The sequence below is a fragment of the Anomalospiza imberbis genome, chromosome 8, assembly GCF_031753505.1.
Source record: "Anomalospiza imberbis isolate Cuckoo-Finch-1a 21T00152 chromosome 8, ASM3175350v1, whole genome shotgun sequence".
NCBI classification, from domain to species: Eukaryota; Metazoa; Chordata; class Aves; order Passeriformes; family Viduidae; genus Anomalospiza; species Anomalospiza imberbis.
In genome coordinates this window covers 33,777,717-33,797,344 of record NC_089688.1, presented here as the reverse complement: position 1 = coordinate 33,797,344, position 19,628 = coordinate 33,777,717, and positions in this window count along the sequence as shown.

Here is a 19,628-nt window from a genome sequence, read left to right as displayed (position 1 = left end):
GTTCCCTCTCCTCCACGAGGCAGCACTGAACAAAGTTAACACTGATTTTTCATAAGGAGAAATATTGCCAGCTTTGTCTAATCAGGCTGGTTATCTATATCCATGTGGGAAACAACACAGGGCTGCATTTTGCACCCTTTCCCTCCACCTTTCAAATAAAAAGAAATCCTTTTTGCTCATCAAAACCATTTGGCCATCAGGGAAAGGTCTCATCCTTACAGCAGGTTTTACTCTTGCTTCGTTCTCTCATGTGGCTGCCCCACAACTGGCACAGGGACAGAGCAGATCCCTGGACACGAGGTGGCTCCTCCAGGACAGCCCAGCACTGCCCCATCCTCCCAGCACAGAGAAAGTCAGCCCAGGACACTGGTTTTTGGGAGAGACACCATAAATATCCTGGATTATGGGTCCTCACTGAGTGCAGTGGGATTTCCAAGCAATGGGAAGAGCTGGTGTAGAATTTTTTGGAATCCGGTGCTGTTGTCACCCCCAGGACACGAGTGCCAGGCCCGCAGGGACAGGCTGTTAACCCAGCCCCTGGAGACACGAGGAGCATTTCACTCCATATCCTCCCACCTCATAAATGCCTTTTTAACTCCGGGTTAATCCCCAGCAGCACTGCTGGTGCACTTAAATCCGCAGCAATGAAGACGTGTGAAGCCATAAACCCGCGCTCCTTGGCCGGCCGCAGCGCTGGAAAGGCTTCAGAGGGACCATGTGCTTTTCCAGTCAGGAGCTTCTGGCCCCTGCTCTTGGTGTTCCCAGTGCTGCCGGGGTTCCCTGGAGCACAGAGCCAGCCTGACCTCCCTGGCAGCTCCGTGCACACCCCCTGAGCTCCTGCCTCTCCACTGAGAGCAGTTTGGCACCGCCAGCCTGACGCCCCGCGAGCCAAATGCATCCCCTGATATGTTCACAGCCACTGCTGCTTCCTTTGACTCGCTCCAGAGGTGTCCCAAGGGCTCTGTGCTGCTGCCAAGAAGCCGTGACGTCACTTACAGGATTAATAATTGCAATGTATTCACAGATATGTTCACAATACATTCACAGACTAGTATGACAGAGTTCTGCTTAAAGCCAATGCCTTCCTTATCCTCCTTCCCACACCCCCAGTTTTCCCACTTGCTCATCTATTCCCTCCCAGGGAGGGAAGGTCAAAGTTTGGAGTAGGATTTAGGAGTAATTTTCCTCTTAAACCAACAAAATCCACATTACTGAAATGATTCTTCATTTTGAACTCCAAGCCCTCTGCACAGCCCTTACTGAGAGTGCAATTTAGGAATTCCTGAAGAAAGAAATCACAAAAAAACTTTGTTCCTTGTCCTGTTATGGGATTTAGAGAAGAAAGATTCTCCCAGTGAAGTTTTGGAATGGGAAATGCAGAACAAGAGCTGCACAGAGCCAGCCCCAGTCACCCTCAGGTTGGTCTGAGTTATTTCACAGTGGCCAAAAGTCTGTGCAGAGCAAACAAGCAGAAAGACACGGCTCCTGCTGGGCTGTAAAGAGCCTGGCTCCTGGTTTTATGGCGTGGAAAAACCCAGGGAGAGGAGGGGAGGGATGGAAGGAACAGGGGCTGATGGAGACAATACCATAAGAGGGTATGAGCTCACCCAGACAGTCACACTCTCTGTCTCCCACTTCTCAGGGCCTCCAGGAAAATGGATTTTCAGGGGTGCAGTGTGTGCTTTCACACCCAGCTCAGAGGGTTTTTGCTGGATGGAATGGGGGAGAAGCACAGAAAAATGTGGAGACCATCACCCTTACCTACATAGAGACTGCTGAAGACCAGAGCATCACCTGCTCCAGTAGGACCAAATCCATCTCCCACTGCCCCAAGCACAGACTTGCTGCATCCTGGCTCCAGCTCAGGGGACATTTGGACTGAGCTCAGCTGCCCTGAGCAAACCCAGCTCCATTGGTGGCAGGAATGGAGCTGTACAAATCCCCATTTTTTCCCCCAGAGTCACGGAGGGGGAGCCAAACAAGGCCCTGCTCTGAGCAAAGACTCACTAAACGTGTCTTGACAAGTCCCAGCTTTAGTAGCCAACTTTACTCTGAGGAATTTAAATGGGTTTTTGTTAGAAATTACTTGGATGTGACTTCCCCCTCTACTCCAGCCTAATGAGACCCCTCCTGATCCAGCTCTGGGGTCCACAACATCACAAGGATGTGGAGCTGCTGGAGCAAGCCAGAGAAGGCCACAAAGATTTTCCAAAGGCTGGAACACTTCTGTTTTGAAGCCAGGCTGGGAGAGCCAGGGGGGCTCACCTGGAGAGGAGAAGCTCCAGAGAGAGCTCAGAGCCCTGCCAGGGCCTGAATGGGCCCCAGGAGAGCTGGAGAGGGACTGGGGACAAGGCATGGAGGGACAGGACACAGGGAATGGCTTTAAGCTGACAATGGGTAGATTTAGATGGGATTTTGGGAAGAGATTGTTCCCTGGCAGGGTGTAAGGCCCTGGCACAGGGTGCCCAGAGCAGCTGTGGCTGCCCCTGGATCCCTGGCAGTGCCCAAGGCCAGGCTGGACATTGGGGCTGGGAGCTCCTGGGACAGTGGGAGGTGTCCCTACCATGGCAGGGGTTGGAAGGAGATGAGCCTTAAGGTCCCTTCCCACCCAAACCATTCTGGAATTCTATGAAAAGTCTGCAGCTACCTGATTTCTGACCTGGCTGTGCTCCAACCAGGACACTCTGAAGGAAACCCCCCTGCACAGACCCACAGCACTGGCAGGTGCCTTTGGGTGTGCCCCTGTAGGTTGGGACCAAGGTTCCCAGCCCCAAAGTCCTTCCAACACTAAACCTTGGAGTGCTCCTTTGAAAGCACAAGAGTGAGAACGTCTCAGGGAGATGATTAGAGAAAGCAGGCAAAGAGGTAGATTACATCTTTGCTCATTAAGGACAGAAAATTCCTGTAAACCTGCACGAGCTTATCATAAAAGTATTTTCTTTCCCTTGACAGGTTTTTTTTTCTGAAAAAAGAAAAAAAAAAACAAAACAAAGAAAACATCTTGCACACCTCAAAAGCAGACAAATAAACAAACATCCGAGTCACCTTGGGTTTTGGGGTGGTGGTTGTTTTTTCCTTCGCCTACTGCTCGCAGCATCACAATTTTCTCCGAGCGTGAAAATAAAAATAATATTTTGCATTAAGAAAGGAGACAACTTCAGATTTGACAAAGCTCTTTTTCTTAGTATCGACAAGCAATCATCATCCATCTTACAAATGGGAACTTGCCTCAGAGCACATCCACACCATCACTGGATTTCTGGTCCTCGGAGGACTGGGATAACAAACGAATCTTCACCGGCTTCAATGATTTCAAAGCTAATCAGAAGATAAAAAGGCTGGCAGGACAGCTGACAATACATTACCAACCAACAACAGATCTGTGCAGGACATTTATGTATTTAAATTCCAGGCGTGGGGGAGCTTGGACGCGTTCCTTGAATACAGGGATGCTGGAGAGAGGGGAGACAAAGCAGGAACACCACACTGGGATTGGGGTGCTCTCCCTGCATCCCACAGGGCTGTGCCACCACAGGACAACACTCCAAGGTGCCCAAAGGTGGCCCTCTCCTCACTGCTTGATGCAGGAAGGCAAAACAAAAAAGACATGACAAATCCCAGCGACCCCATCCAAAAACTTCCAGGATTCCCTGGGAGACAGGAAGAGATTCAGGATCAACACATTACATGGCACGTCAGAAGAACAGAACACAGCCCTTCCCATGGCCTGAGCAACCAGAGGAGAAGGAAAACTTCCTAAATACAGTTAAAATTTGGGTAGTGTATCAAAAACTTCCCTGATTTTCCATGGTATCTTCCTGATCTAGACCTTGCTTTCAGGGATTCTTTTCCCCTGCCATCACCTACAGCCCCTGCTTATTCTTTCCATGGGGTGTGGATATTTTGAACAAGAACAGAAGTTGAAACCCCGATTCTTAAATCAAGCAGAGCTTCCTGCTTCTCACAGGGGCCCCAAATTTCTCTGCCTTAAGGTCAGCAGCCAAACTGCCATAAAACAGGCTCTGCAGAGGGAAAATGTGCTGGGTCCCAATCATCCTGACACTATTTGTATTTGAGATTCAGTATTCGGTGGCCAAAAAGACCAACTTAAGTGTTTTTAACAGAGCAAGGTTTGTGCAGTAATACCTGTTCAGAATCTGATGCTTTCTTGTGCCTTCATAACAATGAGTAGAAATCATGGAATGGTTAAGTTTGGAAAACCACTGGAGGTCATCTAATCCAACCCTTCACTCAAGCAGGGTCACCTGTAGATGACATTACTCAGAACCTTGTCCAGAGACACCAGATCAACCACAAATGCTGATGGAAAATGTAAATGCTCCTTCAATATTTACTGGGAAAACTCTCAAATCTATGGATAGCTCCCTCTTCCAAGGAATTTGTTCTTCAGAGCAAATGCCTGCACCTGTCTGACCTGAAATGTGAGCAGCTATAGAGATCTCAGTGATCCAAAGAAATTCCTCAAGTGGAGGAACTGCAGGAGGAGCAGCCTGTATTCCCCAGTGCCAGGAGCTGATGAGAATCCTTGGAAGGGGAGCCCAGGGAGAGGTGGTTGGGGCATCTGAGTCAGCCTTTGATGAGAGAACAGCTCCCAAAGAAGAGCTACAATAACCTCCTGCCTCTGGAAAAATGTTAAAACGTGGCTCAGCAAGAATTTCCCATTGTTCCCCTTCTCCTCCTGACTCTGGAGTTCAAAGCAGTGAAGCTGTTTCAAAGACAGAGGAATAAATTTAGATTTTGGTGGCTGATCCCAAGTTTCCTAAAAGCTTCTGATAGGAGAGGAATCACCGAGGGCAGCTGTAACTGGTGCAGGGCCATTTGGATTATCTGCAAATTCTGTTTATCAATGCAAAGAAACCTCTGCCAGTTTGCTCAGTGGGGCTCAGGAGGAATTTTGGTGGAGCCCAGAATTCCTGATGACCCTTTCCGACACCAGAGCTCCCCCACCACATTCACTTAGAGCCACTCCACGGGGCTGGCATGGAGCTCCTCTGCCCTGAATAACCCCAGCTCCTGAGGAGAAAACAAACACCAGCTCTTTATCACCCACAGCTCCCCTCACACAGCACCGAGGACCTGCCAAAAAAACATCTGGAAAAGCACCAGGATTGCAAGGAAAAGGGGCTGATGGTCTGAGGGAAGCAGCTCTATCCCCCCACACAACAGCTGCACTAATTTATTACATTTTAGTCTTCGGTCAACTTTGAGACAACAACTGAAGAGTGAGTTTCCATTACAACATCCATCATTGTATCAACCTTATTTTTTGTGATATTTTGTAAATTACAATAAATTTGCTTTCTTCTGAATATTCAGATGCTTCAAAAGGTACCCAAAGGATGCAATTAGACCCTAGGGAAATATGCTATTATGTGCACATATCATGTTTTGCATAGGCTTTCCAGCATCTACATAATTTATGTTTTTCTGCATAATTTCCCCTTTTTATGTTTCCTATGTGTTTGTGAGATAATGCAGGAGTCAGTTCTCTCCCACCAAAAAACACAGAGAGAACTCAAGTCTGTATTCTTACTTCACCCAATCTGCTTCACTTCCCACAAAACCCTTGGAGAAACCCCTGGAGAAATCCTTTCATGTGCACCAAACATCAATGCCCGAGGAAAAACCCAGAAGGTCGAGGCAGCTCTCTGAAAGGAACCAGAACCTTGTCCACTCCCATATTCATCTGGGCATTCCGAGGGGCCTCTGATGGATAACGTTGGGATGGGAAAGCTTTTAAACTGTTTCTAATCCTCGCCTGGCGTTTGAGCCGCGCGAAAATAATTCCCCCAAACTTTCAAGTTGCTTTTTAGCTTTCCGCGCCACTCGCTCGCGTCCGGGCTCGCTTTTAATTAAAAATAAAATAGGGAGAACAATAAAATAAAATAAAATAAAAATTAAAAAAAAAAAAAGGGGAGGAGAGTTTTCAGGCAGGATGCAGGAAAAGGTGATGCCTGCTCTTTCCTTTTTAACTCTGTTGGATGGAATTTCTGATTTGACGATTCAAAATTTATTTGAAAAAAAAATTGAAAAGGGAAATAAAAGTGGGGGGGGATGACTTCATGCAGGTGATGGCCACAAGCTGAGATCCCACTATAGCACTTAAATGTGGATATTCCTCATTTTTAGGATGTGATAAACAACTCATGGGCTGCAAGTTGATATTTTGTGTCTTTGGTTGGATTTTTTGTCCTCTCTCTCAGGTACTGCCCAGGGACTTCTCTTGCCCAGAAGGTCAGGGACAAGAAATCGGGAATTTTCCTGCACCCCCAAACCCCATCCTCACTGCACCCCTCAGCTATAGTGGCCGCTCTACATGCCCCAGGTTCTGGAGTCATGGAGAGACTGAGAAAGCTTCCTGAAAAGTCAATAAATACACTGAATAATAATAATAATAATCATAATCATAATAGCCTCATCTTTGCATTCACATACTCTATCAAGTGCTCAGAAGATTGAGCCCTTCAGCCTTAAAAATAAAAATCATGACAGACAAACACATAATTCATCCATTCTTCTCCTCCTCCTCCTCCAAAAAAAAAAATCCTAATACAAGCAACCACTCCCAAACATGGTTCCTGCAAGTGAAATCGAGAGGAAAAAACCACATTTCCCTTTGTACCTTCCCCAGAATATTTTGGACTAATCCACTTATTTAAAACTCACTCCTGAGTCCATGTAAAATCAGTCATGGAGCAGCAAGGAGACATTTTAAGAATGTTTTCTTCTCCACAAAGCATGACAGCCTTCAAATTGCCAACAAAAAAACCCCAAAAAAAGGTCTCATGCGAGTAAAAGAAAATATTTCTGTTGTGAAACCTGCAGCGTGAAGCAGCAGGAATAAAATAATCTGGTAAAAATTAAAGAATAAGATTCTTTGTAGAAGACATAAGAGAACACCTGCTGCTTTCCTTATATTTTATTTATTCTAATTAATAAGTTCAAACTAAGCAGTATGCAGATGTGTAAAAAACAAACAGCCAAAAAAATTTTTAAAAATGAATACTTGTCATTAAAAAAGTTCATTTGAAGCTGAGAAACTGTATGATTAATTAATCAGAACAGAATCTGCTTGCTTAAAAGCCTGTTGACATATGTTTTGAAATAATTTGTGTAATTCAAGATAACGAAGAGCAAGGACCACGTGCAGGATTCTCTTCCAGAGTCACCACCCCCGTGAGCATGAGAGAGATGATCACAGTCACTTGGTGCTATAAAGCTTATTTCTAAAATTAAAAACACAAAAGAGTAGGAAAATGCCTTTTAGAGAAGATTTCTGTGTGCTCCAGCACCTCTTGCTTCAGGAATCAAACCCAGCGGAGCTTACTCATCCTCCCCCTCTTTTCTCTTTATTTGTGAACAAGCTCAAAGTCTCACACCTCCCACAAAACACTCATTGATTCCCTAGATCCAGCCTGTATTGATAAGAAAATTCCTAAGGAGCTGAAGGACTTGGAAAAAGCTGGAGGTTTGGCCAGGGCAAAAGGCACTAAAAGGAATTATTTTATTCTAATGAAAGCAAACACAGTAGGTCAAGCCTGGGTTTGGGGTGGTGAGGGAAGTGAAATTGTAAAAGAAATTAATTCAGGAAGAAAATTCCAGGTAGAGAGGACAGTGACGGGGGGAAAACAGGGTTTGGGAATGGGCTCATGGTGTGCCCTCAGTCCCTGCCCTTAGACCTTTCTCCAAGCACTTCCCAAGAAAACCAAGGAGCAGTTTAAGATTCCTTTCCTCACACGAGGTGTAGGGGTCACCCTTCCTGCCAGCTGTGCTGGGACCTCAGCAGAGCAGAGAGCTGCTCATACTGAAAATGTTTGGGCCCAAATTTGTACCTCTAAGACAGGGAGCCAGTTCCTGAGAGCATCAATCCCTGCTTAACCCCATAAATATTGCTCTAATTTTTAGTTATTTTCAAAATAAAGTGGCTCAGGAATCACCAGAGGCTGGAAAACACCTCCAAGATCAAGTCCAAGCATTAGCCCAGCATGGCCAAGGCCAGCACTGCACCTTGCAGCCCTTCCTCCAAAGGTCCAATTCTTCTGTTTCCCTGTGAAACTGGAAAATTAAACAAATCCATGAGGATTCTGGGGATAAACCCCACCTTTGTCTCCAGGGGCAGAGCAGAGGAGGTTGCTCAGCCTCTCAGGGAGCAGCCAGGACATTCCCAGCACCCTGAGCCACATGGGTGCTCCAGGGCTGGGATAATCCCCTGCTCACCAACAGCCCCAGAGCAAACCTGGGACAATCCCCAGCTGCCCCTGAAGGGGCATAAAGTAGAATTAATCTTTTAAAATATGTTTATAGATGTAAACGACACCAGAGATGCTGGAAAGGGTGAACTTTCTTCCACCTCTGCCCTTCCCAAAGCACTTCATTTCTGCTGCTCCGACTGCAGCATCAGCATCTAAACCAGAGCTCACCTAAATCACGGTCATACAAGAAATAAAAATCCCTTGCAAATCTCTTTACACAAAGGAAAACAAATTTCAAAACAAATTCTTTTGAGCAGCAACCACCATCAAGATTACTGGGTGTAAAATCCCCGTGGAAAAAAGAATAAATAAAAATCAACGCAGAGAAAACAAAATACAGCTGAGTCCTTCAAACTTCCTGGTACTGCTTGATCATCTCAGATACAACAAAACTGGCTTTTTCTCAGGAAAAAAACACTTGGATAAACTGTAAGTTTTCAGTCCAAAAGTGTTGGTCACAAAATTCCCAGGCCAAAATAGTGAAAGCACCAAGTCAGCATGAAGAAACAGTAGCCAAGGATGGATTTTCTTTCTCTCTCAATATTTTTGTGGCACCTGCATGGCATCTCCAGGTCACCAGGATTTACAATCCAAGGAGGACGAGTTATATCCATGTTTTATGGAATGTACACAAAGATGTGTTCCTTGCTTCCAGAGGGGTGGGAGAGAGATCCCAGGCAGTTCTGACCTCTGCTATTTACAGAGACCTTTCCTGGCAGGGGCTGCGCTCCCAAGAACAGCCAAGAGATTATTTTCTCACTCAACTTTTTTATTTACAGTATTGTAAAAATAAACGTGACATATTTAGGGGATGTGTCATATTTCATAAAAGCTCAACCAAGGCACATTTTGGACTTTTTATTTTTAAAGTTTGTCCTTTTTTTAAAGCATAATTTCCTGACCTGTTTTCTATTTTCTGCGATCAAAAATTTCTCTCAATGCCCAGTTTTTGTACCCCTTCAGTTACCATTTCAAAAAAGCAAATAAGCAGAGACCTTATCTTACTGGACCAAGAAAAACAATAAAATTCCATTTTATAGTAAAAAGGATCATCCTGAAAGTTAAACCTGGCTCTAAAAGCAGCTGAGCAAGTGCACGTTTTTTCAGGTTCCTACACACAGTCCCCATCCTAAGCACAAAATTAAAAAGGAAAATATAAAACCTGGTTTTAAATCCAGCTGAGGTGCAATGATTTCATCTGCTGGATAAAGGTAAGTACCTGATCCAGGCTGAAGGGATCCAGCAGCTCTTTGAGTGCAAATACCACCTTTTAATTTTGGTGGGTGCAGAAGAAACTCCGGGCAGCTCTGAGAGGGAGCAGATGGGGAGCAGACTTTGGCAATGGGATTTCTGGACATCACCAGGGTCAATTCCCCATGACGTGACAGCAATAGGCTGGGTTAGGAGCATCCTTTTGTCCCCAGCACGCTCCCACCAGCACCTCTTAACTAATGGCACATTAAAAGATGGTTATTTTCAAAACATGCGTCTAAGAGGGGTCTGTGGCTGCAGTGCCATAAATCCCAGGAGTGTAAATGTCGGCTCCACTCCCATCCCTGCCCTGTTTGCCCTGCTTTGCCTTTAAAAGTCCCCAGTGCTGATATTTGCCCTTTTCCCTGGAAATAAGGGTGGGTTAACAGCTCCTTGTGCCGGTGCTGGCACAGCCCCATGGGACACACCAGGACACAGGGGTTACTGCAGGGGTAAAACCCTGCTCAGGCCTCCCTGAGCCAGGTCTAAAATCATCCGTATGGACCCACTGAAGAGACACCCAGTGTGTGAGAACCACCCCAAATCACCCAGGCAGCACTGGCACATCCCACAGACACACCGGAAACACCTGGAATGTTCTTTTAACAATAAATCCATTTGCTGCCTTCCCCGCTTCTCAAAGTGCAGGTATTTTTCAAAGTTAACCTGGAAAACGTGGCACCACAGTTCTCTCCGCTCACTGTCTTTAACCAAATGTGCTCAGTTTCCTCCAAAATGTTTCCCTCTTGGTTTTTTCCCACAAAACTCAAGCTGGGGTGGGCCCCGTTTGGGTCTTTCAAAGATGCTCCTTGCACGTTACCAACACCCAGGGCTTCATTTTGGGACAGAAAATTGCCAAGTCCGACATCTCCTGACTCAGTAAATTCTCATTTACACACGTGGGGTCATCTGGTTTTAATGTTAGCAGAGAGCAGGTCCTGAAATTGGGAGCACAGGACTCCACAATGCCCATTCCAGTGCTCAAAAAGCCTGCACAAAGTTACCCACACCTCCTCACTGACATGAAAAAGAAGTTCCTAATCAGAGCCAGTTGTAATAAAGCAGCGTGTAGAGGGGGAGGGAAAAAAGTATAATATTATAATTGATTATTTAGAGCAAAAGAAAAGGAGGAAAATTATCACAGGTGGTGATGGCAGATGCGACAGCCCAGGAAACTTGGCAAAATATGGATTATATTTGATTACTGATATGGATACTTCTGTGGTGAGGGTCCAACTTCTTCTAAACCCATCCAACAACAAGGAGCAACATATTACAACATAAAATTGGAGTTACTGAATTTTCTCCCTTTCTTTTTTAAATACCCAAATCACTGCAATCAATACCAGCTGCTGTGAGATACCAACTGCCCCTGAGCACGGCAATAAAATTCCTTCACTGAAACAATGGCAGCACTTAAATGTTTAAAAACTGCTCGTCATTGTCAGGTCTCAGAATAAATGTGTGACCACAGGAAAGACTCCACCATGCAGAATTGACCATGGCATGGGGCCAAAGCTGCTGGATTTCCAGGCAGTGAATTAAATGATATTATTATAGTTAATTGGTGATGCTAATTGATTTTTTTTTTGAATTTCAATTTCCTGTTGCGCAATATTTTAAGATTTTTGGCTGGTGGAGTTTTAGGGAGGTGCTGGTGAGGAACCTCACCTGGGGACAGAGATTTCATGATGATGGTTCAGGAATCTTCCACCGTGTCCCATCCCTGGCAGTGCCCAAGGCCAGGTTGGACACTGGGGCTTGGAGCAGCCTGGGACAGTGGGAGGTGTCCCTGCCATGGCAGGGATGGCACTGGATGAGTTTAAGATCCCTTCCCACTCAAAACATTCCAGGATTCTTTAGTCCTCTGCAGCTTTGATAAAATCCTTGTCCATTGTGTTGCACATTTGAGGGGAAAACCCCTACAAACATAAACTAAGGCTGCTGTTTAATTTTTCATGTGGCGTTTTATAAGACAAAACTATGACAAAAATTTCTTTTAGTGACAAACTTTTCCAAGGCCAGTTTGTCCAATAAAATTAATTTATCCTACACTTTTTATACATCTGAAAGCAAAGAGCAAACAGGTTTATGTTTGGAAAACACACATCACCAGTGCATTCATTATTTTTTTTAGGAAGTTTTCCTGATCTGCAGACAGGGGGAAGTCTGGGAGGCACGAGAGCATCCTGCAAGCAGTGAAGGGGACCTGAGCAAGGGCTGCAGGACAGGCACATGCTGAGCTCTGAAAAGAAATGACTCAAAGACCCCCAGGTTGTGCTCACCCACTTCACCTGTCTTTGCCTCTGTTAAGAGCAAACAGATTGTTCTTCATAGAGCTCCAGCTTCACCCTTAACCTCCTGTAGGATCACAGAAGAAATATGCCACTGGTGCCCAGCAGAAGTCCCAGAGGTTTATCTGTAGGAGGCTCAGCATTGTATTTTACCTCTCTGAAATATAGACCAAATATGAGCCCTCGCCTCATACAAATCTTCTACAAATCTCCCTTTGTTCCGAACCTTTCAGAAAAAACACCCGAAAATTTAATACATTAAATCTCCAGGGAGAAAGGGGAGGTGAAATGGCCCAAAACCAACAGAGAAAGGTAATTCCAGGCCACAGTTCCAGACCTGTGTCCATCCACAAAGAGCCACCTACTCTTGGAGAAGGAGCAGACAGGGTGGGCTAATCAGCCTCACCCTATAAAATAAATAAAATAAACCTCACATTGGCCTGGACATGAGACAACCTCCATCTCCCATCGCAAAGAACAGAAATAAACTGCAGTAATATTTCTATTTAAAAAGAAATATGAAAGCCCTTGAGCCATCCCTCCCCTTGTGAGCAATCAGGATGTTTTTCTCTTTCATGCTCTGCTTTTCTTTTCTGTGCCATGAATTTGCATTTTCTCGTCTGCCTAATTCCAGCTACATTTTTTGTTGTTGTTATTTTCATATAAAATCTCTGTGCTTGGTGAAGGAGGCAGAAAGAGAAGAAGCACTTCAACTCCTCACGTGTTTTCAGCATCCTTGTGGTGGAATTGGTCCCTCAGAGAATCAACTTCTGACCTGCTCTAAATTCCTCTTCACAGAGATAGATTAAAAAAGCCAAATTTCCTCATTTTGCAGCATCTCCTTTAACCCAAATTTTATTTAATTTTCTTGTTTACCAACAATCGCCCTCACTTCCACCCAGCAGGGAAGCCTCTCCTTCATTTTAGCACCACCTTCCATTCAATTAAGCCATAAAATATATTTTAAACCCCAGAATTGTTGGATATCTCCATTTTCACACAGAGATTAAATCCCTACAGCACAGGGACACTGGAGGAGGTTGTCCCCATGTCACCTACATTCTAGGGGAAAAAACAAACAAACAAACAAACAAAAAAAAAAAAAAAAAAACCACAAAATAGCCTTTTTTTCCAAACTGAGAGCAATGCAGGTGGAGGGAAAGGTGTCTCCTGAAAGTCACTAATGACCCCATAATCCTGAGGCATCCTTTATCCCAGAAAAATGATGCAATGGATGTGAAAGATTCACATGAGACAAATATTCAGAAAAACCATGTCCAAATGAGGGCTACAATTGTGCGTTTCCCATTATCTTCCCCTTTATTCACACCTGAAAACACTGCCCAGAAAACAACCGTGGATGTTTAATAAACCCCCAGTTCTCCTCCTGCTTTGTGGTATCCATCTCATTCCTGCCAATATCCCACTTGCAACTCCATCTGATCCAGGCACAGCCATTCATTCCCCTGAAAAAACATTTTTGGGATGTGAAAACAGACTGTGACTTTTAAGCAATTTGCTATTCCGTGTTTTCCTAGCACTAAATGGAGTTCTTGTACATAGGAACAGTCACTTTTCCACCATTCACTGATAAATGACATTGAATTAACACTAATCAAATCAGGGCTTCAGCTGGTACCACATTGTGGATTAAACACCAGTTCTGGACTTCACTGAGCCAAAGGAAAGGCAGAAAACGAGGAGGAAAAAGGTTGGATAGGGCTTGGAGCAACCTGGTCTAAGGCAGGAAGCAACCTGCCCATGGAATGAGATTGGCTTTAGGGTCCCTTCCCTCCCAAACTCTCATGATTCTAAAAAGAGTCCAACCTGTCACCACTCCCTGGTTTTGTCAGCTTTGCTTTGCCAAATATGAGATTTCCAGCATCCCCACACCCCATCCAGAGGTTGTAACAGCTCCTGGAGAAATCCGGGTAGTGAGAAGATGATTTTTAAAAACTCTTCTGCTCCCTGTTATACTTTTGATGCTGGAGGGGGGGAAAAAAAGAAAATTGAGAAAAAAAAACCCTTTTTTGCCTCACAATACAAACCAAGAGTTTGCTGTCTCTGCCAGAGGGTTTGGGGAAAGGATTTTCTTGTCACTGCCCCATAACTCCTGCTGGCTGCTCCCCCTGATTTTGGGGTATCTTTAGCAAGCCTTTGCATGGATTAACTTCCATAGCACACATCAACCTGGATGCTGCCACTTCCCAGGAAATCCTGGTCTGATCTGTCACACGACCACTTCAGCTGATTCTTTCCCTGTGCATTCAGGAGTTGAAATTCCCCAGGGCTGGGTAAAGCAAGGCCATCAGCAAATCACTGCTAGGAAGCTTCCAAAAGGATTTAAAATCCTTAGCAAAAGGCTCAAAATAACACAAAGATTAATTGTAGCCTTCCCATGCAAGAAATGAGAGATCTGTGTGTGCTTTCCTGTAGCCACAAAGAAGGAAATCCTTGGATTGCACTGCCCTGGCGCCATTCCTTCCAGGGCAGGGTCTGTTCCCTTCCACCAGAGCCATCAGCAGGGAACAAGGAGCAATTTCTGTCCTATCCCAACCTGTCTCCAAAGCTTCCCAATGTCATATTTGCACCAAGTGCAGGAGGCAGAGACAGAAGACCTGAATTTGGGAGTTGTTTTCAAAAATACAAGGCAAGGTTTCCACTATAAAGTGCCCAAAATGAAGTCTTCCACTGGATAAATGTTGATAAATTTCATATTTCTTTTTAATGTATCCAAGAGTTTCAAAAATGGCATTTTTCCCACTTAGAAAGGAGGGAAATAGGTAAATAAAAAGCTTAAAAAGCACAAGACAAAAATCAATGGAGTTTTTGATTGTTCTTTAATTTCTAAAGCCAGTGCAGTTGTGCTTGCACCCACCAGCTCTGAACTGGGCTCGGGAAGATTCCATGGAGGGAGCAGTTATCCCTCAAAAGGTCCCCTGCTGATGGCTGCCAGCAGAACTGAGGGAAAAAAACTGGCAAGAAAGATATTTGCAAATATTTCAATAGATGCCAATTTTCCTGATGTTATAGAAATGTGGCTGGGGCTGGAGATTTTCTTCAAGCCTGTGTGATTAAATAAGAATCAGAGCCTTCCTTCAGACAAGCAAGAAAATCACAAGTCCCCATAGTTGTAAAAATTCTTGCAGATGTGTTCCAGTGACAGCAGAGACTCAGAAATAAAAGGCCAACCTTAAAAAAAACAAATTTTTAAAAAACCCTATGACCTAATTTTTTGTTATTAAGTAAAATTATTTTTTAGAATTTATTGTTGGCAGCTTTTCCATTTCATTTTTTAAGAATTTTTGGTTTTGCTTGCAGCCTGCACATATGAACATTAAAAAAAATTAATAATTATCAGACCAGAGAGAGTTTCTCAGTGAGGAAGCTTTTCCACAAGAACCAGAAATAAGTGATTTACATCCCTTGGTTTCGTCTTCTGTATGCAAGGTTTGTTTTGTGGCTTCCACAGTCAGTGGGGAGAGGGATTTCTCCAGAGGAAGAACCACGGCACCATTGGAAGGAGAAACCTCTGCCTAAATCTGCTCCTTTCCTTCTCCCTGCTGAGTGCAGGAGAAGCCGAAATCCCGTCCCCAGCTCCCAACGTCCCAAACCCAGCTGCAGGGACCGTGCCCCAGCATCACCTGGCACAAAACAAGAGAATCAAAATGGCACAGACAGTGACCACCAAATTGGGATGGAGATGCACAATTAAACTGAAATAATGAATAGGGAGAAAAATCTCCTAAATTCATTCTTCGGGCAATTTCCATGTACACAGCACTGTGCATAGCTGGGACAACTCCAGTGACAGAACTTAAATGTCTTCCCCTTTCTTCCCCCCAAAACCCAGCTGCAGGGACCGTGCCTCAGCATCACCTGGCACAAAACACGAGGATCAAACTGTCCAGTCGGGGGCTGAGAAGTCACAGTTTGAATAATCAAAGGCACAGACAGTGACCACCAAATTGGGATGGAGATGCACCAAAACTGAAATAATCAACAAGGAGAAAAATCCCCTAAATTCATTCTTCAGGCAATTTCCATTTACACAGCACTGTGCATAGCTGGGACAGCTCCAATGACAAATTTAAATGTCTTCCCCTTTATTTTCCCCCTATAGTCTCATCTTTATCAGCTCAAAAAGTCCAAAGATGATAGGAATTGTGAAGACCCTGGTGACAGGAGTGCTCAGAGCGAGCCCTGCCAGCCCATCCCTGGCACAGGGGGTGGGATGTGCTGCGGGAATGCCAGGGGAGATGCCTGGAAGTCGTCGCTCCTGGCTCACCTCCAGTCAGCCACTAAAGAAGCAGTCCCAGAAAAGTTCACGCCATGAGCACCGAGATGTGAAGTGCAGGGGAAAAGCACGGGAAATGTTGCATCTGCAGGGAAGGAGTTTAATAAATGTTTAAGGAAATGACTGCTCTCAAGACCCTGCTCTTCCCCATAAAATTAAGGTATCGCTCGGATTGTGCCGTGGAGTTTGTTGTCTCCCAGACTCAGTTGTCTCAATGAATTTGTGGGGTCCTGGGTGATCCTCCCATGTTTACCCACCCTTGAATCCTTCCCAACCCTTTCCCTGCTTCTCGGCAGCCAACACAGAAAACATCTTTAGCAAGTGCCTTTATTTCCAACTTGATTTACATTGACGACCCCATTCAAAATGCAAATGGAGGAGTCTTTCTGGAGAGCCTTTTGTAGATTTTACCCCTTCCAGATGCATTTGTGTTGGGATGTTCGTTGTTAGGCAAAGCAGGACATTTCTGGGGAAAAAGCACATTTATGCTAAAAGCAGATCTGAACCTGTGAGAGCGCATTGGGACAAGCTGTGTGTCCCCAAGTAACCACATTGCTGTCACACGAGCCACAGCCAGGGTTGTGGCATCTGACTGCCAGAGAGGGGCTTAGGAACAGCAGAATTAATCTAAACTTGCTCATCCAAACCAGGTTGGATGGGGCTTGGAGCAACCTGGGGTGGTGGAAGGTGGCCCTGCCCATGGCAGGGGTTGGAATGTGATGAGATGAGTTTTAAAGGCCCTTCCAAGCCAAACCAGTCTGGGATTCATTAATTCCTGACAAGGGAAGGGAATGGAGCTGGGAAGGGGCTGGAGAACTCCTGAGGGAGCTGGGAAGGGGCTCAGCCTGGAGCAAAGGAGGCTCAGGGGGGACCTTGTGGCTCTGCACAGCTCCTGACAGGAGGGGACAGCCGGGGGTCGGGCTGTGCTCCAGGGAACAGGGACAGGAGGAGAGGGAACGGCCTCAGGCTGGGCTCAGGGTGGATATTGGGAACAATTTCCTCATGGAAAGGTTTGTCCAGGCCTGGCACAGCTGCCCAGGTGGAGTCCCCATCCCTGGAGGGATTTAAAATCCGTGTGGATGGGGCACTTGGAGACATGGGCAGTGGTGGCCCTGGCAGTGCGGGGGGATGGTTGGACTAAATTAGAGAGAGCTTTTCCAGCCTCAGCGATTCTGGGGTTCTGTCCTTTAAATCAAGAAGTACCACTATACCAATTTATGAAAGTGAGACAGATTTAATTTCTGAATTCACTAAACCAATAAAAATCACAAAATCTCCATCAATAGATTCTGCCTAAAAGGTACAAGCAGTGCATCCAACAATTTCTGAACTGTGTCTGGATTACACACCCCTGCACCAAGTCCTTGTCCAGCCTGGTTTTATGGATACATCTTTGAGGCTTTAGGATTTCATGAGCTCCCCAATCAGTAAAAGTTGCTTGCAACACCTTTGCCTCATGTGCAAAATTAAAGCAATACTCGGAGAAGTTGTATCTGATACACACAACACAAAGCTACCAGCAGCCCAGGAATGTGCAATCAGCAATTAGGACTATTTAATACTCCCAGATAGAAAGGGAAAAAAAACACACATGGAAAAGTGAGATTTATCAGGCAGTTAATTGCCAAGTATTTTAATTTAAGAGTTAGGAAAATGTAATTGTAATTATTACCGAATTATGCAGCCATACATTTTCATACTCATGTAATATAGGACCCTCGGAATGACATGACACATTTTAATTAAAACACAATTACTTATTGACGATTAGATCTGTTCAAACAGTGCCTCCCTTCCAGCACCTTTCCCTGTATTTTTCACCAATGAATGGCACAACAGAAATAGGAAGAGCTCAGGTGTGATGTAACCATTTTTTAGAGGTGTCAATTCCTTTTCTTTATAAGTTTTTTTTTTTTTTGAGCTGTCTCTCTATATCTCTGGAATGACATAAAGAGCTATAAATAATACAGATTTCTCCTAAAGTTATGGTATAATTTGTGACTTTGTTTCTCTCTTTGCCAAAGAAAATTCACCCAGTCTTTCATTTGTTCACCACACTGAGCACATGAACCATCATAAACTTCCATTATTCTTTTCCAAGTTAAATTTTCTGTTCACCCACAGCTCCTAAAAAAAAAACAGGCATTAGCCGGGGGAAGTTTTGAACCAAAACAAAAGAGCCAGGTGGGTTCTGGAAGACATTTCTCCATAGGAATGTACACAAACCACACCTTGGTCATCTTTCCTAGTGAATTTTCCCCTCTCCCCAGCAAAAAATGTATTTCAGATTTTCTCCATGAGCACATAAACCTTCAGATTTACCAGCAAAACTAACTGCAACAAATTTTTAAATTTGTCCAAACCAACATAGCTCGCTTTTTAGCTGTAGGCAGGAAAAAAAAAGGAGACATCAGAATTTTAACCGACTTTTTCCCACTTAGTGTGTCATAGAGCACTTAAAATAGCTTCAAGACAGAAGAATAAATCAAAACCTTACAGCCATTGACTCAAAATCCAACACACACCTGAAGGACACCACTGTGATTCCCAAGCAAGTAAAAATTTAACCTTAGTCGCCTCCTGTTTTGTAAAGCCACAACCCAAAAGTTCATTTTTGATGGAACTCCCACACTCTTTCCCACTGAAGTTCTGTTTTAGTTGTCAGCCAATGAAAGGAGCAAGAGAAACAGCAAATATTTCCTTCCTTACCTCTGGCATCGAGGATTCTTCCTGACAACAACAACAGCACTTCACACCTCATACTTGGGGGTGTTTTCCTCCATTCAGGGTCTTGCTGCCACTAATTAAGGCAAATTCGTCTTCACAATCCTGATCAATTAAGGTAATGAGCAGGTTCTACCCCTCTGCTTAAAGAGCTGTGCATTAGTTAGACTTTTAGCAGCTTAAAATCTTGATTTTTTTTTTTTTTTTTGTTGTTGTTTTGTTTTGTTTCATTGGTTTTTAAGATGGTGACACCTCGGCCTGGCAAGTTAGATATGTTACCAGTTTTCCCACCAGGTCACCTGCAAGAATTTCTGGTCTTTGTAATAAAGCTCCAAAGAAAATCCACCTGAGGTTAAATGTCTTTAATTAGTAATTTACGCTTTGGAAGCTCACACTGGAATTTCAAAAAAAAAAAAAAAAAAAAAAAAAAATCCCATGCTTTACCTTTATTTGCATAATGAGATTTTTATTCCTTTTTGTTTGTTTTTGTGGAGTTTTGGTTTGTTTTTTTTTTGTTTTTGTTTTTGTTTTTTTTTTGTTTATACATATTCCTCTTCTACCTGGTCATTTATCAGATGTTTTGGTGTCCAATCCCTGGAAAACCACCCAATAAAACCCTCTCACCTCCTCCATTCCTTCAGGAGTGAGAGTGATTGAACCTTCATCATAAATTCGAGGTTTAGTCTGTAGGGAAAACATTTATGGAACCACAGAGCTATTCTGGGCTAAACGACAGAACTGAACTTCCCGGTGACTCAGAATCTCAGCCAAACTTGTCCTAATTACGGC